The sequence below is a fragment of the Conger conger genome, chromosome 12, assembly GCF_963514075.1.
Source record: "Conger conger chromosome 12, fConCon1.1, whole genome shotgun sequence".
NCBI classification, from domain to species: Eukaryota; Metazoa; Chordata; class Actinopteri; order Anguilliformes; family Congridae; genus Conger; species Conger conger.
Window position 1 is genome coordinate 1,339,923 of NC_083771.1, and position 14,820 is coordinate 1,354,742.

At 54.8% G+C, this 14,820-nt stretch overlaps 3 non-coding genes and 2 pseudogenes across 3 annotated transcripts; all 5 read left to right on the forward strand.

Moving 5' to 3' along the window:
• The first annotated feature begins 182 nt into the window (after positions 1-182).
• Positions 183-299, forward strand: LOC133105748 (U5 spliceosomal RNA). The gene has a single exon (XR_009703941.1). It is a non-coding gene; the product is annotated as a U5 spliceosomal RNA (small nuclear RNA).
• A 445-nt stretch (positions 300-744) lies between these two features.
• Positions 745-935, forward strand: LOC133106312 (U2 spliceosomal RNA). Its single transcript, XR_009704467.1, has one exon. It is a non-coding gene; the product is annotated as a U2 spliceosomal RNA (small nuclear RNA).
• Positions 936-4,287: 3,352 nt separating this feature from the next.
• LOC133106472 (U2 spliceosomal RNA) lies at positions 4,288-4,464 on the forward strand (annotated as a pseudogene).
• A 7,358-nt stretch (positions 4,465-11,822) lies between these two features.
• Positions 11,823-12,013, forward strand: LOC133106323 (U2 spliceosomal RNA). Its single transcript, XR_009704469.1, has one exon. It is a non-coding gene; the product is annotated as a U2 spliceosomal RNA (small nuclear RNA).
• A 2,398-nt stretch (positions 12,014-14,411) lies between these two features.
• On the forward strand, positions 14,412-14,502 carry LOC133106566 (U2 spliceosomal RNA; annotated as a pseudogene).
• The last annotated feature ends 318 nt before the right edge of the window (positions 14,503-14,820 follow it).

Genomic DNA, 14,820 nt, shown 5'->3' on the forward strand with positions numbered 1-14,820 from the left:
TTAGCAAAATGATGTAGTTTTCTGTGCGGGACGTAACTGTTTGTTGTTATTGCGCTGTCTCGCTTTTCCCACCTTCCCTCTCGGATTGTCTGTCCGGCCGGCTGGCGGCAGTGGCAACCCCGGGTCAGTGGGAGTGGCTGGGAAGGGGGCCGGAGGCGCCTGGTGCGCTGAAAGGTCACATTTCGCTCGGGTTTCTCTTCAGCACGCACAAATCTTTCGCCTTTTACTAAAGATTTCCGTGGAGAGGAACGCACCTGAGTTTGTGCTATTTTTGGATGCTCCGTCCACAGGACGGGGCAGCTTCGAACGGTTTAAGGACAGACGGCAATGTGCGACAGGTATGCGGGTTGCTTGCGAGTCGCCGATGAGCCGAGCCGACTTGCTCGTTTCTGGCTTATCGCCTGCTTGCCGCGTGCGATCGATGCCCCGCTCGCTAAATAGCTTTGGTCGCTGCCTAGAGAGCAGCTATTCAGTAAGTAACTCGGTAGTAAGTACGTAACAGTGTACTCGGTATGTGTTGAGTGTTTTTGGCGGCTGTGCCTGCCAGTGGAGGACAGTGGATCTTGGTGGGAGGAGCCAGCTGAGTCCGGTCGTTACGGTAGCTCGCCGACCGGCCAGTCAGTGCGTGCGCAGGGTTCTTGGGAAGGCGGGGAGGGGGGCCGCCTCCTGGGCCAGGTGGCGTCTGCCCCGAGCGCGGTCCGGGGCCACCGGGAGGGCGCCGTCGGCGGGGGCCAGTTTGTGGTTATCGCTTCTCGGCCTTTTGGCTAAGATCAAGTGTAGTATCTGTTCTTATCAGTTTAATATCTGATACGTCCCCTATCAGGGGACTATATATTAAACGGATTTTTGGCACAGGGAGTCGGAGAAGGAGCTTGCTCCGTCCGCTTCAAGCATCGACCCGTTATTGCAGTGCGTTCGGGAACGGTGCGCCTCTCCAAGTTTTGTGCAAAAAAAGGTTGTGTTTTGTTGTCCTTTACTTGGTGGGTGGGTTGCCCTGTTCTTCCGTTTAATGGTAGAGGAATTCCTGACCATAGTCCCAGGAAAGCTCCTGTGTGTGGATGTTTTGGGGGGGGGGGGAAACTACGGCTCATAAACGTGCATGCCCCGTGCAATATTTCTGAGCGTTTGGCTCTTTTTAAGTTGTTGCCGGATTTGTTGGCCACGAATAGAGGCATGATTTTGGGAGGGGATTTTAATGTGGCTGTGGATGAAGGGATAGTGGGAGGAAGGAGGGATTTTTCAGTTAGTTATTTAGAAAAAGAGATTTTAGTTAGGTTTTCTTTGTTTGATGGGTTTAGGGAAAATGGCCGACAGGGGGAGGGGTTTACATGGGCGAACTCCAGGGGCTGTAGGAGAAGGCTGGATTATTTTTTTGTTTCAAAGGCGTTTAAGTTAAAAAATTTTGTGCTGTTGCCAAGCTGGTCCTCCGACCATTGCGCAATAAAATGCATTTTAGAGGGAGGGGAACGGGAGAAGAGCAGGATGTGGAGCTTTAATGCTGAACTCCTGGAAGACGCTGTGTTTGTGGAGCAGTTTGTAGAATTTTATTTGGGGTGGAAGGCCTTCAAAGCCCAATTTTCCTGCATCTTAGAGTGGTGGGAGGTGGTGAAGCAAAGGGTGAGGGAGTTCTGTGTGGCCTATGGTATAGCGAAGAGGAGGGAAGAGAGAGAGAGGGTGTGGGCACTGCAGAGCGAGTTACAGTACTGGGTGGGCCTGGCAAACAGGGGAGGGAGGGTAAGGACAGAGGAGGTCAGGGCTTTAAAAGAGAAAATAAAAGCACACTACATAGGGAAAGCAAGGCGGTTTGCCTTCCTGGCAAGGGTGGAGAGGAGGGAAAGGGACGAAAAGGTAACGCCTTTCTTTTTTAAAGCGGTGAGGGAACGCCAAAATGATGGATGGATGGAGGCGATAATGACAGGCCAGGGGGAGGTTAGGAAGCAAGAGGAGAAGCTGGACGCCGCAGCGCGTTTCTACTCTGTGCTATTTGGGAGGGAGGAGAGGGACACAGAGGAGGGGGACAGGCTGGTAGGGAAGCTCTGGAGGAACGTAAGGGAGGGACAGCAGGAGGCCCTGGGGAGGAAGATAGGTCAGGAAGAGGTAAGGAAGGCCTTGTTCTCCCTAAAAGTGGGGAGGACTCCAGGGAGGGACGGGATCACCAGGGAGTTGTACACCCACTTCTGGGGAATAATGGCGGAAGATTTGGTGGAGGTTTTGAACCGGGTGGGAGAAGTGGGGAAAATGCCCCTATCTATGAGGGAGGGGGTAATAAATCTGCTCTACAAGAAGGGTGAGAGGACAGATCTGGGGAACTGGCGGCCAGTCACACTCCTCTGCACCGACTACAAGGTGCTGGGGAAGGTGCTGGCCAACAGGGCCAAGGGGGTGCTGGGGGAGGTTCTGGGGCCGGATCAAACCTGTGCGGTCCCAGGAAGGATGGGGTCCCAGAATTTGATCTTGCTAAGGGATGTGCTGAGCTGGGCGAGGAGCAGGAAAGTGGGGGTAGGGGTGATCGGTTTGGACCAGCAGAAGGCGTTCGACCGGGTGGACCATGCCTTCCTGGTGCAGGTGCTGGGCAGGATGGGGTTCGGGGAGGGCTTTATCGCCTGGGTGAGGACCCTCTACAACGGGGCCTTCAGCCGGGTGAGGGTGAACGGAGCCCTGAGTGCGCAGGTGAGGCAGGGTAGGGGGGTGAGGCAGGGGTGTCCTTTGTCCCCGCTTTTATACGTATGTGTCATAGAGCCCCTGGCGGAGCTGATGAGGCAGGACAGGGAGTTCAGAGGCCTGCAAATCCCAGGCAGCGGGGGGGAGAGGGTAAAGGTGCTGCAGTATGCGGACGACACCACAGTGGTGGTCTCCTCAGACGGGGACATAGGGAGGGTCATGGGCCTGGTGGGCCAGTACTGTAGGGGGTCGGGGTCGAAAATAAATTATAGCAAGTCGGCAGTGATGGTGACCAAGGGATGGAGAGGGAGAAGGGGGGAGGAGCAGGGCCTGGCAACGTGCGAAGACGGGATGAAGGTGCTGGGGGTTCGATTCAGCAGGGAAAGGGCGGACAGGCTGAACTGGCAGCAGTGCCTGGAAAAGATAAAGAGGAGGGTGGGCTTGTGGAGGGCGAGAGCGTTGACTTTGACAGGTAAGGTGCTAGTGGTGAAGGTGAAAGATTTGTTGCCACAATTAGTTTATTTGGGGAATGTTTTTCCGATACCGGCGGTGTGCAGGGTAAGGCTGAACCGGTTGATTTTAAATTTCTTGTGGGGAGGGCGTTTAGAACCGGTAAAGCGGGAGGTGTTATTTCTGCCGGTGGAGAAAGGGGGAAGAGGCCTTGTGGACGTGGGCTTAAAGCTGGATGTTTTACATCTCAAGAGCATTGTTGATACACTGGTGGGAGATGAGGGCCACAAGTGCCGGCACCTCATGAGGATGTGGGTGGGGACGGCCATGAGGGAGCTGGTGGGGTGGGACAACAGAGGGCCGAGGGCAGAGGACACCCCGTGGTGTTATACAAGGGCAATGATGTTCTGGAAGGCAAATAGAGAGCTCATCAGGGCACAGGGGTTACAGGACCATAGAGCCCTATATAATGCGATCCTGGGTAGGAGGACGAGGGAGGCAGAGAGGGAGGTGGAAAGGTGTGGAGGGCAGTGGAGGTGGTTGACGGCCAGGTGGCTCCCAAACCGGGCAGGAGACCTGAACTGGCTGGGAGGCCTGGGAAGACTACCAGTGAGGGAGAGGATGTATAGGGCTGGCACTGCCAGGAGTCCGCTGTGTCCCAGGGGCTGTGGGAGGGAGGAGACGGGAGGGCACGCCCTATGGGAATGCCCTTTTGCAAGAGTGTTCTGGGGAAGGGCAAACAGGGGGGTGTTTCTCCCGGTATGGGCCACAGCAGTGGAAAAAGAGGGGGTCATGAGGGCTGCTGGGGTGGAGAGCCTGGAGGATGAGGGGAGGGAGGTTTTCAGCCTCCTAGTGAGCTTGGGGAAACTGGCCCTGTGGGACAGCAGAAATAAAAAGATGTTGAATCCCTCAGATGGCATGACAGGAGTGCAGTGTGTCAAGGGGTGGGAGAGAAGGGTGGAGATGGAGATGAGGGTGTGCGCCCGGGGAGAGGGAAAAAAAAGGGGTGAGAAGATATGGGAAAAGGTGAAGGACGCCTTGAGCCTGTAAAGAGGCAAAAGTGTAAATAGTGTACATAAAAGTGTAAGTAATGAATGTATATGTATTGTCTGGGGGGTATACTGTTGGCGTTATGTGTGTGTAATGTAAATAAAATGTAAAATGTAATTTGTAAAAATAAAAGTTTCTTAAACAAAAAAATCTGTTCTTATCAGTTTAATATCTGATACGTCCCCTATCAGGGGACTATATGTTAAACGGATTTTTGGCACAGGGAGTCGGAGAAGGAGCTTGCTCCGTCCGCTTCAAGCATTGACCCGTTATTGCAGTGCGTTCGGGAACGGTGCGCCTCTCCAAGTTTTGTGCAAAAAAAGGTTGTGTTTTGTTGTCCTTTACTAGGTGGGTGGGTTGCCCTGTTCTTCCCCCTTTTTGTTTGTTTGTTTGTTTGTTAGTTTTTTTTGTATGTATGTAAATTGTGTTGTAAATAGGGTGAATATGTGCCCTTGTTGTAAGTGTGCTTGCCTCTGTTTTTTAGCAAAATGATGTAGTTTTCTGTGCGGGACGTAACTGTTTGTTGTTATTGCGCTGTCTCGCTTTTCCTACCTTCCCTCTCGGATTGTCTGTCCGGCCGGCCGGCTGGCGGCAGTGGCAACCCCGGGTCAGTGGGAGTGGCTGGGAAGGGGGCCGGAGGCGCCTGGTGCGCTGAAAGGTCACATTTCGCTCGGGTTTCTCTTCAGCACGAATTAACCTGTTGCCTACCACTGGCTTGCTAGTGGTAGACAGGGGGTTTTCGGCTGTTCTCGAGAGGCTTCTCAGAGCTTGTGTCCCTTCTCTCTCTCCCTTTTTCCTCCCTTTCTTGGCTCCTTCGCCCCCCTCTTTTTTCCACCTGGTTTTTCCTCCTAACCTGACGGACTGCGAGTTCCGTTCCCAGTACGTGGCTTGACCGCGGCTGGTGCGGACTCGCAGTTCACGGACCACCCCCGGAACAGCTGTACCTGGAGCGAGGAGAGAGTACCAGTGGCTTGACCGCGGCCCTCTCTGACCTCCAGGTACCCCAGGGCCTGTTGGGAGGAACCAACTAGGTGGCTGGAGAGAAGGAGCGAGGGAGCTGATCCAGGAACTGCGGAGGGAGCTGCCGTTGCCAGAGCCTGCCACCAGAGGGAGCCGGACCCGGAGGAGCCTCGAGGATCCAGAGAGCCAGCCAAGAAGCCCGGGACTCCACCACCTTTTCCTGGACTGAGGCGGCGACGAGGATCCTCGAGAGCCAGCCAGCGGAGGCAGAGACTCGCCTGGAGGCCACCCTGCCAGAAGACTCCCGCCATCCGGAGGACGAGCTCCACTGCTGCAGAACGCTTTCTTGCCGGAAGCCAGAGGCGAGTACAAGAGCTGCCCGGAGAGAACGCCGGGAAGGGCTGCTCTCCGGGCCTGTACCAGCCTTGCTGGGCCTTCGCCGGTTGCTCTCTCTGCCAGGGTTTTTCAGGCCCTGCAGCAGATCCAGCGGAACCCCTCCGGAGGACGAGGCGTGCGGAGCAGGCAGAAAGGGGGATCCGTGGACCTCCCCCCAGACGACGGCGGCGCCCTTTGGATCCGGACCTGCTCGCTGCGTACCGGACCAACGCTTGGCGCCCCCCCCATCGGAAGGGAGGTTCACTAGCGGCAGGGGAGCTGAACCATCGGCCCCCTTGCATGTTCGGTCCCCCTGGGACAGGCCATCAACCTCAGGCGATTCTTTGTTCTCTGCCTACAGCTGGACTCCGGCCCCCAGCAGGAATGGCGACGGCGGCTCAGCCAGGTGTGCGGCGCCACAATGCCGTCCGGCTAACCCTCCTGAACAGCGGAGAGGGGGGCAGCAGCGACAGGGTAGGCCCCCTGGTGGAGCACGGGGCGAATGGCGCAGCTGTGGAGGGCGCCACCGAGCCAGCGTCCACTAGGGGGGGAACCAATGCTGCTGCCCCAACAGCCAACAGCCAGAGGAGAGTGACAGGTATGACCCGCCTGGAGTTTAGCCGGGCAGTGCTTCAGCGAGCCATGGGCTTCGTGCCAGGCGACCTGAACTGCCTGGTGAAGGTTCCAGGTAACGCTGATATTTTTGAAATTAGCTTTAAAAACGCTAATATCCTGGAGAGGTTCTGGAACCTCTATAGAGAGGGGAAGGACAGGTCTCCCCTTAACAACTTTCAAGTTGAGCCCCTGTCCGACACGGAAAGCAAAGTGGTCACTGTGCAGTTTTTTAATGAAACTGTACAGGACCACGATGTGAGTACGTGGTTGGGCAGGTATGGCCAAGTAAAATCTGAAGCCAGGAGGGTCCTGGATGAGGATGGAGTCTGGACCGGGGCCAGGAAATGGCTGGTCCAGCTCAAGCCTGACCCCTCTGCAGTGGGGGGGGTATGTCACATCCCCAGTACCATCACGCTGGGGAGACACCGGGGCGTGGTGTTTTATTACGGCATGCCCAAGCTGTGCAGGAACTGCGGCGAGTTAGGTCACTTGGCCGCAGCCTGCACAGTGGTCAAGTGCAAGTCGTGTGGCGGCGAGCACGAGACCAGGGCGTGCCGTGATCCGAGGCCCTGTAATCTTTGCGGGGTGAGGGGGCATCTCTTCCGGAATTGCCCCCTCTCGTACGCGAACAGGGCCCGAAGCACCGCGCCCCCACCACCGTCAATGACTGCCCCCCCTCCCCCACCCCACCCTACCCCCACACCACGCATTAGAGCACCCACTCCCCCTTTGCCCCAGCCTGACAGCCTAACCCCCACAACACAAACACTGCTAACCCTTCCCTGCAGCACAACACCGGCAACCCCCACCTCAACAGCATCCCCTGTTACCCAACCCTCTGTCATCACAGTAAAAGAGGAGCCTGACTCTGACACCCCCATTGTGGTGGAGGGGTCCGACTCCTCATCTGCAGAATCGGACCCAAATTCCATCACCCCGTGGCAAAAACCTAAACGAAAGGGGAAAAAAATTCGATCACCCACAACAGCTAAACCGCAAAATACACCCAGCCAGCCTCCAAACCCAGCAATAACACGCCAACCGATCAACGCCAAAAGACAAACAGTACAATCAAACAAAAAACCGGTACACAGTCCCAAATCTTTCGCCAGGCCCAATACCCTTCCCAAACCTCCCACCCATCCACCAAAATCAGTACATCACAAGGAAAACTTACAGAACATTGGCACACTTCACCCCCATTCCATCAGGGACCAGCCAGCCCCCGGTCCAGACTCTCAAAGGGAGGCGACAACATCCCCCTCCTCCCAGGCCCTCCTAGGCCCGGGGGGGAGCCCTGGGGCAAAAACAACCACCCCCACCTCTCCAGGACGGAACCTCCCAGGCAGTCAGGAGGGGAGACCCATGGGAGAACATGGTCAGGGGGTGAGTAGGCGCCACAATAACCCGGATACAATTTTCAACACAATCAACCAAATTTGTCAGAATATGGCTAACAGCCATACTGGATCACCAGATACACAAAAACAATAAATATCATGGCATTCAACTTCACACTCACCACACTTAACACCCGAAGTATCAGACACCCCGATAAACGCACCACTGTTTTCTCCATTCTGTCACAGATCCCCTCAGACGTCGTCCTGCTCCAGGAATGTGGGATTCCGTTTCGGGAGTGGGATGGCGTTCTGGGGGAGGAATGGAGAATGGGAGACTCTCTCTGGTCTGGCTCAAACATCGCCAGAGCTGATGGGGTCGGCACGTTGATGAAAAATCCCTATGCTAAAATAACAGCACACAGCATTGTGGAGAGTGGGCGAATCCTCGTCACCGATCTCGAGGTCGGGGGTTCCCCACTCAGGGTCATCAACGTGTACGGTCCCACCAGCGTGGCCGAGAGAGTCTCCCTATTCACTAAACTACCACCACTGTTACACTGCACGATGCCCGTCGTCGTAGGGGGAGATTTCAACTGTGTTTTAAGAGATGAGGACCGCAGCAAACCAAGGCCGGATCGCTCCGGCACCCTGCTGCGGTCCCTCATCGAGGATTTCTCCCTCTGCGACGCCGGGGGCGCCTCTCCTCCCCAGCATACTTTTGTGAACTCCTCTGGCTCCTCCTCATCCAGAATTGACATGTTTCTGCTCTCCCCAGGCCTGAGGGTGCACAGCTATTCCACCAAGGCGGTGCACTTCTCGGACCACCACATGGTAACCGTGTCCCTGGTCTGGGAGAAATCTATAACCGTGGGTAAGGGGCTCTGGCGGATGAATATCAGCCATCTCCAAGACCCCCAGGTGCGTCTCTCCTTCTCGAGAAGATACCTGGAGTGGGTGAGTCTGAAACATCTCTTTGACTCCCCGGTGGAGTGGTGGGAGATGGTGAAGGAGCGAGTGCGGGGCTACTTCCGGGCAGTCGGGCGGAGGAAGGCGAAGGAAGGGAGGGCAGTTTTTGAACGCCACAATGCTGCCCTCCAAAGACTAAGCCTCCTCCAGTCCCGAGGCCTGGATGTTGGCAGCGAAATCGCACAAGCTCGGCAGAGCCTCACCACCCTCTACCGGGAAGAGCGGAAGAAATAGACCTTCCGCTCCAAACTCCAGGGCCTCCAGGAGGATGAGAAGTGCACGCGGTTCTTCTTCCGCAGGGCACGAACCAAGACGAATAACATCTTGTCTCTCTATAACAGCAGAGGTGTGGTGGTGTCTGAAGAGGCGGAGGTCCGGGAGGTGGCCAGGGAGTTCTACGAGGGCCTTTACAGCGAGAGGCCCTCAGACGGGACTCTCATGGACACCTTCCTGGGCTGCCTGGACAGACGCCTGGGAGATGAGCAGATGGAGGCGGAGTTGAGCACTGAGGAGCTCACCAGGGCCGTGCACTCCCTGAATACACATAAAGCTCCGGGCCCTGACGGAATCCCAGCTGAGTTTTACCAGGCTCACTGGGATCTCCTGAAGGGGGAAGTGGCGGAAGTGTTCAGGGCTGCGTACAGGGAGGGGCGGTTAGGCGCCTCACTGAGACAGAGCTCAGTAGCTCTTGTCCCAAAGAAGGGGGACCTGAAGGACCTCCGCAACTGGCGGCCGATCAACCTCCTCTCAGTCGATTACAAGATCATGGCGAAGGCGCTGATGGGGAGGTTCCAAGGCCTGATAACATCTGTGATCGGACCGGACCAGACCTGCAGCGTGCAGGGGAGGTCCATAAATGACAACCTGCTCCTCGCGAGGGATCTAATCATCCACTCCGGGGAGCGGAGGTCCCCCTTGTGCCTTCTCAGTCTCGATCAAGAGAAGGCATTTGACTGGGTGAGTCATGTGTGCTTGGAGAGAGTGCTAGAGAAAATGAACATTCCTGGCCCCCTCCTGCGCTGGACAAAGATCTGTCTGACAGACATAACGGGCAGAGTGGTTGTCAATCGACAGCCCTCTGCCCCGTTCGATGTCAGGTCTGGCGTCAGGCAGGGGTGCCCTCTAACATCTCTCCTGTACGTCATCTGCCTGGAACCGTTCCTCCAGGCCATCAGGGCCAATCCAGGGGTGGTGGGCTATCCACTCCCTGGAGCGGGGGGGGAACGGCTAAAGGTGATGGCGTACATGGACGACATTGCCATCGTCGCCACAGACAGTCGTTCTATCGCTTGTGCCACCAAGGTGTTGGACGACTTCTGTGTGGCCACTGGCGCCCTGGTCAACAGGGACAAGAGTGAAATGTTTCTGTCTCCATATTGGAGTGAGGAGCTGACCGTTTCCTTCCCTGTACGTAGGAATACCATCAAGCTCCTGGGGGTGACCTTCCAGGCTGACGGAGGAGGGAGAAACAGCTGGGAGGGAGCCCTCCGCCACGTCCGAAATAAAATCAGGAGCTGGAGTGCACGGCCCTTGACCATGGCGGGTAAGATCCTTGTCCTGAAGGCAATTGTCCTACCCATTCTGCTCTATGTGGGGAGGGTGTTTCCCCCAGACAAAGCCACCGGGAAGCTAATCACCCGGATGGCTTTCCGCTTTGTCTGGGGGAGCACCATGGAAAAACTTAAACGCGTCACCCTCCTCAAAGAGGAGCGGAATGGGGGGCGGGGGGTCCCAGACATTGTTAACATCATTATGGTGCAGGGTCTGGCCACCCTTGTCCAGAATGCAGGGAAGGTGGGTAAGGCCTCTGGTACCTTTGCCAGGTACTATGCCACCCCCTTCCTCAGAGCAATGGGCTTGGGTGTGCTGGACCTCACCATACCCTACAGCTGGGACCCCCCCTATGTCTATCGAGCCCTGAAGGACTTTGCCTACAGGACGGGTCTGCCCAGGGCTGGCCTAACCTCGTGGAGCTATAAAATGATTATGGCTCATTTAAGATCTGGAGAAATTGTAACGCTCCCGAGGGGGGGGCCAGACCTGGACCCGCAAGTCATCTGGGCAAATGTAACACACAAATGTCTTACAAACAAACAAAAAGACATTGCCTGGATGACAGCCCATAGGTGTCTCCCCACCAGAACATTTATGTATCGCCGGCACTTAGCCCTGACCGAGCGCTGCCCCCACGGATGCACTGACTCAGAACACATCCACCACCTGTTCTGGGAGTTCTCCGTGGCCAGGCGGGTCTGGGGCCTTGTTTGTTCCTCTGTCTCCCTAAGCAGGTTCCTGCCAAGATCCTCCCTGATGGCTGAGGGCGTCCTCTACGGTCCGCCGGGGGGATGCAAGTCCATCGTGCTCCAGCGTCAGTGGAGGATCATCAACACCGTGAAGCAGGTCCTGTGGGAGACGAGGAACATCAAGGTCTACCAGAAAACAGCTGTAGACCTGGTCACTCTCCGGAGGAGGATCCAAAACCTCCTCCAGGACGGCATTCTGGTGGACATGCACACTAATAAGAACCTGGCGAGAGAGAAGTGGGGGGTGGACCATTGGAAAGAATTCATCATCTAGTCCACCCCCCCCCCCCCCCCAAGGGACACAGAAGCCTCTCGGGACAGCAAACCTGAGCGAAATGGACTTTATTTTTTTCCTCATTGCTTTGTCTTTTAACTCACTTTTGTTTTCTTTGAATTACATAGTGATTTTTTTGGATATTCTGTGTTTTTGTGAACATTTTTTGAATCACTCTTTTGAAAATTTGTTATTCATTTATTTTGATGTCTCTGTTCCTTATGGTTTAAGTGTGTGTTTAAAAATTTTTTGTTTGTGTTATTGAGTGTGTTTTAAAAAAGGAAAAATTTAAAATTGTTAAGAAATTTAAAAAAACCAGTAAAACTACCTTTTACTAAAGATTTCCGTGGAGAGGAACGCACCTGAGTTTGTGCTATTTTTGGATGCTCCGTCCACAGGACGGGGCAGCTTCGAACGGTTTAAGGACAGACGGCAATGTGCGACAGGTATGCGGGTTGCTTGCGAGTCGCCGATGAGCCGAGCCGACTTGCTCGTTTCTGGCTTATCACCTGCTTGCCGCGTGCGATCGATGCCCCGCTCGCTAAATAGCTTTGGTCGCTGCCTAGAGAGCAGCTATTCAGTAAGTAACTCGGTAGTAAGTACGTAACAGTGTACTCGGTATGTGTTGAGTGTTTTTGGCGGCTGTGCCTGCCAGTGGAGGACAGTGGATCTTGGTGGGAGGAGCCAGCTGAGTCCGGTCGTTACGGTAGCTCGCCGACCGGCCAGTCAGTGCGTGCGCAGGGTTCTTGGGAAGGCGGGGAGGGGGGCCGGCTCCTGGGCCAGGTGGCGTCTGCCCCGAGCGCGGTCAGGGGCCAGTTTGTGGTTATCGCTTCTCGGCCTTTTGGCTAAGATCAAGTGTAGTATCTGTTCTTATCAGTTTAATATCTGATACGTCCCCTATCAGGGGACTATATATTAAACGGATTTTTGGCACAGGGAGTCGGAGAAGGAGCTTGCTCCGTCCGCTTCAAGCATCGACCCGTTATTGCAGTGCGTTCGGGAACGGTGCGCCTCTCCAAGTTTTGTGCAAAAAAAGGTTGTGTTTTGTTGTCCTTTACTAGGTGGGTGGGTTGCCCTGTTCTTCCCCCTTTTTGTTTGTTTGTTTGTTTGTTTGTTTTTTTTGTATGTATGTAAATTGTGTTGTAAATAGGGTGAATATGTGCCCTTGTTGTAAGTGTGCTTGCCTCTGTTTTTTAGCAAAATGATGTAGTTTTCTGTGCGGGACGTAACTGTTTGTTGTTATTGCGCTGTCTCGCTTTTCCCACCTTCCCTCTCGGATTGTCTGTCCGGCCGGCCGGCTGGCGGCAGTGGCAACCCCGGGTCAGTGGGAGTGGCTGGGAAGGGGGCCGGAGGCGCCTGGTGCGCTGAAAGGTCACATTTCGCTCGGGTTTCTCTTCAGCACGCACAAATCTTTCGCCTTTTACTAAAGATTTCTCCTGGGGGTGACCTTCCAGGCTGACGGAGGAGGGAGAACCAGCTGGGAGGGAGCCCTCCGCCACGTCCAAAATAAAATCATGAGCTGGAGTGCACGGCCCTTGACCATGGCGGGTAAGATCCTTGTCCTGAAGGCAATTGTCCTACCCATTCTGCTCTATGTGGGGAGGGTGTTTCCCCCAGACAAAGCCACCGGGAAGTTAATCACCCGGATGGCTTTCCGCTTTGTCTGGGGGAGCACCATGGAAAAACTTAAACGCGTCACCCTCCTCAAGGAGGAGCGGAATGGGGGGCGGGGGGTCCCAGACATCGAAACCATCATTATGGTGCAGGGTCTGGCCACCCTTGTCCAGAACGTAGGGAAGGTGGGTAAGGCCTCTGGTACTTTTGCCAGGTACTATGCCACCCCCTTCCTCAGAGCAATGGGCTTGGGTGTGCTGGACCTCACCATACCCTACAGCTGGGACCCCCCCTATGCCTATCGAGCCCTGAAGGACTTTGCCTACAGGACGGGTCTGCCCAGGGCTGGCCTACCTCGTGGAGCTACAAAATGATCATGGCTCATTTAAGATCTGGCCAAATTGTAACGCTCCCGAGGGGGGGGCCAGACCTGGACCCGCAAGTCATCTGGGCAAATGTGACACACAAGTGTCTTACCAACAAACAAAAAGACATTGCCTGGATGACAGCCCATAGGTGTCTCCCCACACAAACTTTTATGTACCGCCGGCACTTAGCCCTGACTGAACGCTGCCCCCACAGATGCACTGACTCTGAACACATTCACCATCTGTTCTGGGAGTGCTCCGTGGCCAGGCGGGTCTGGGGCCTTGTTTGTTCCTCTGTCTCCCTAAGCAGGTTCCTGCCAAGATCCTCCCTGATGGCTGAGGGCGTCCTCTACGGTCCGCCGGGGGGATGCAAGACCACCGTGCTCCAGCGTCAGTGGAGGATCATCAACATCGTGAAGCAGGTCCTGTGGGAGACGAGGAACATCAAGGTCTACCAGAAAACATCCGTAGACCTGGTCACTCTCCGGAGGAGGATCCAAAACCTCCTCCAGGACGGAATTCTGGTGGACATGCACACTAATAAGAACCTGGCGAGAGAGAAGTGGGGGGTGGACCATTGGAAAGAATTCATCATCTAGTCCACCCCCCCCCCCAAGGGACACAGAAGCCTCTCGGGACAGCAAACCTGAGCGACTTTCTTTTTTTCCTCATTGCTTTGTCTTTTAACTCACTTTTGTTTTCTTTGAATTACATAGTGATTTTTTTGGATATTCTGGGTTTTTGTGAACATTTTTTGAATCACTCTTTTGAAAATTTGTTATTCATTTATTTTGATGTCTCTGTTCCTTCTGGTTTAAGTGTGTGTTTAAAAATTTTTTGTTTGTGTTATTGAGTGTGTTTTAAAATTTAAAATTGTTAAGAAATTTAAAAAAAACCAATAAAACTACCTTTTACTAAAGATTTCCGTGGAGAGGAACGCACCTGAGTTTGTGCTATTTTTGGATGCTCCGTCCACAGGACGGGGCAGCTTCGAACGGTTTAAGGACAGACGGCAATGTGCGACAGGTATGCGGGTTGCTTGCGAGTCGCCGATGAGCCGAGCCGACTTGCTCGTTTCTGGCTTATCGCCTGCTTGCCGCGTGCGATCGATGCCCCGCTCGCTAAATAGCTTTGGTCGCTGCCTAGAGAGCAGCTATTCAGTAAGTAACTCGGTAGTAAGTACGTAACAGTGTACTCGGTATGTGTTGAGTGTTTTTGGCGGCTGTGCCTGCCAGTGGAGGACAGTGGATCTTGGTGGGAGGAGCCAGCTGAGTCCGGTCGTTACGGTAGCTCGCCGACCGGCCAGTCAGTGCGTGCGCAGGGTTCTTGGGAAGGCGGGGAGGGGGGCCGGCTCCTGGGCCAGGTGGCGTCTGCCCCGAGCGCGGTCCGGGGCCACCGGGAGGGCGCCGTCGGCAGGGGCTAGTTTGTGGTTATCGCTTCTCGGCCTTTTGGCTAAGATCAAGTGTAGTATCTGTTCTTCGCGGGAGCGATGTCTTTGGAGGATGAAGAGGTGCCGACCCACCGGGTGCGGTTGAGGAATACCGTCAGGTTCGAGGTTTCGGAAGGGATGAGAGAGACGGTGACGCTGGATTTTTTCGTGGAGAAGATCATCAAAGGTTTGTTTGCTTTGGAGCCTGATTCTGTTTTTTGTCTACAAGATGTGCCAAGTAGAGGCCTGTTTGATTTAACTTTTGTTACGGAAGCGGACTGTTTGAATTTCTACCACCGTTTCAAGGAGGCTAGGGATAATGCAGTTTTGAGAGGAGTCACGGTCTGGCTGCTGTATTCCAGGCCCCTCAGGCCTTTAGTGATTCATTTGTATAATCCTTTTGTGTTGGAGT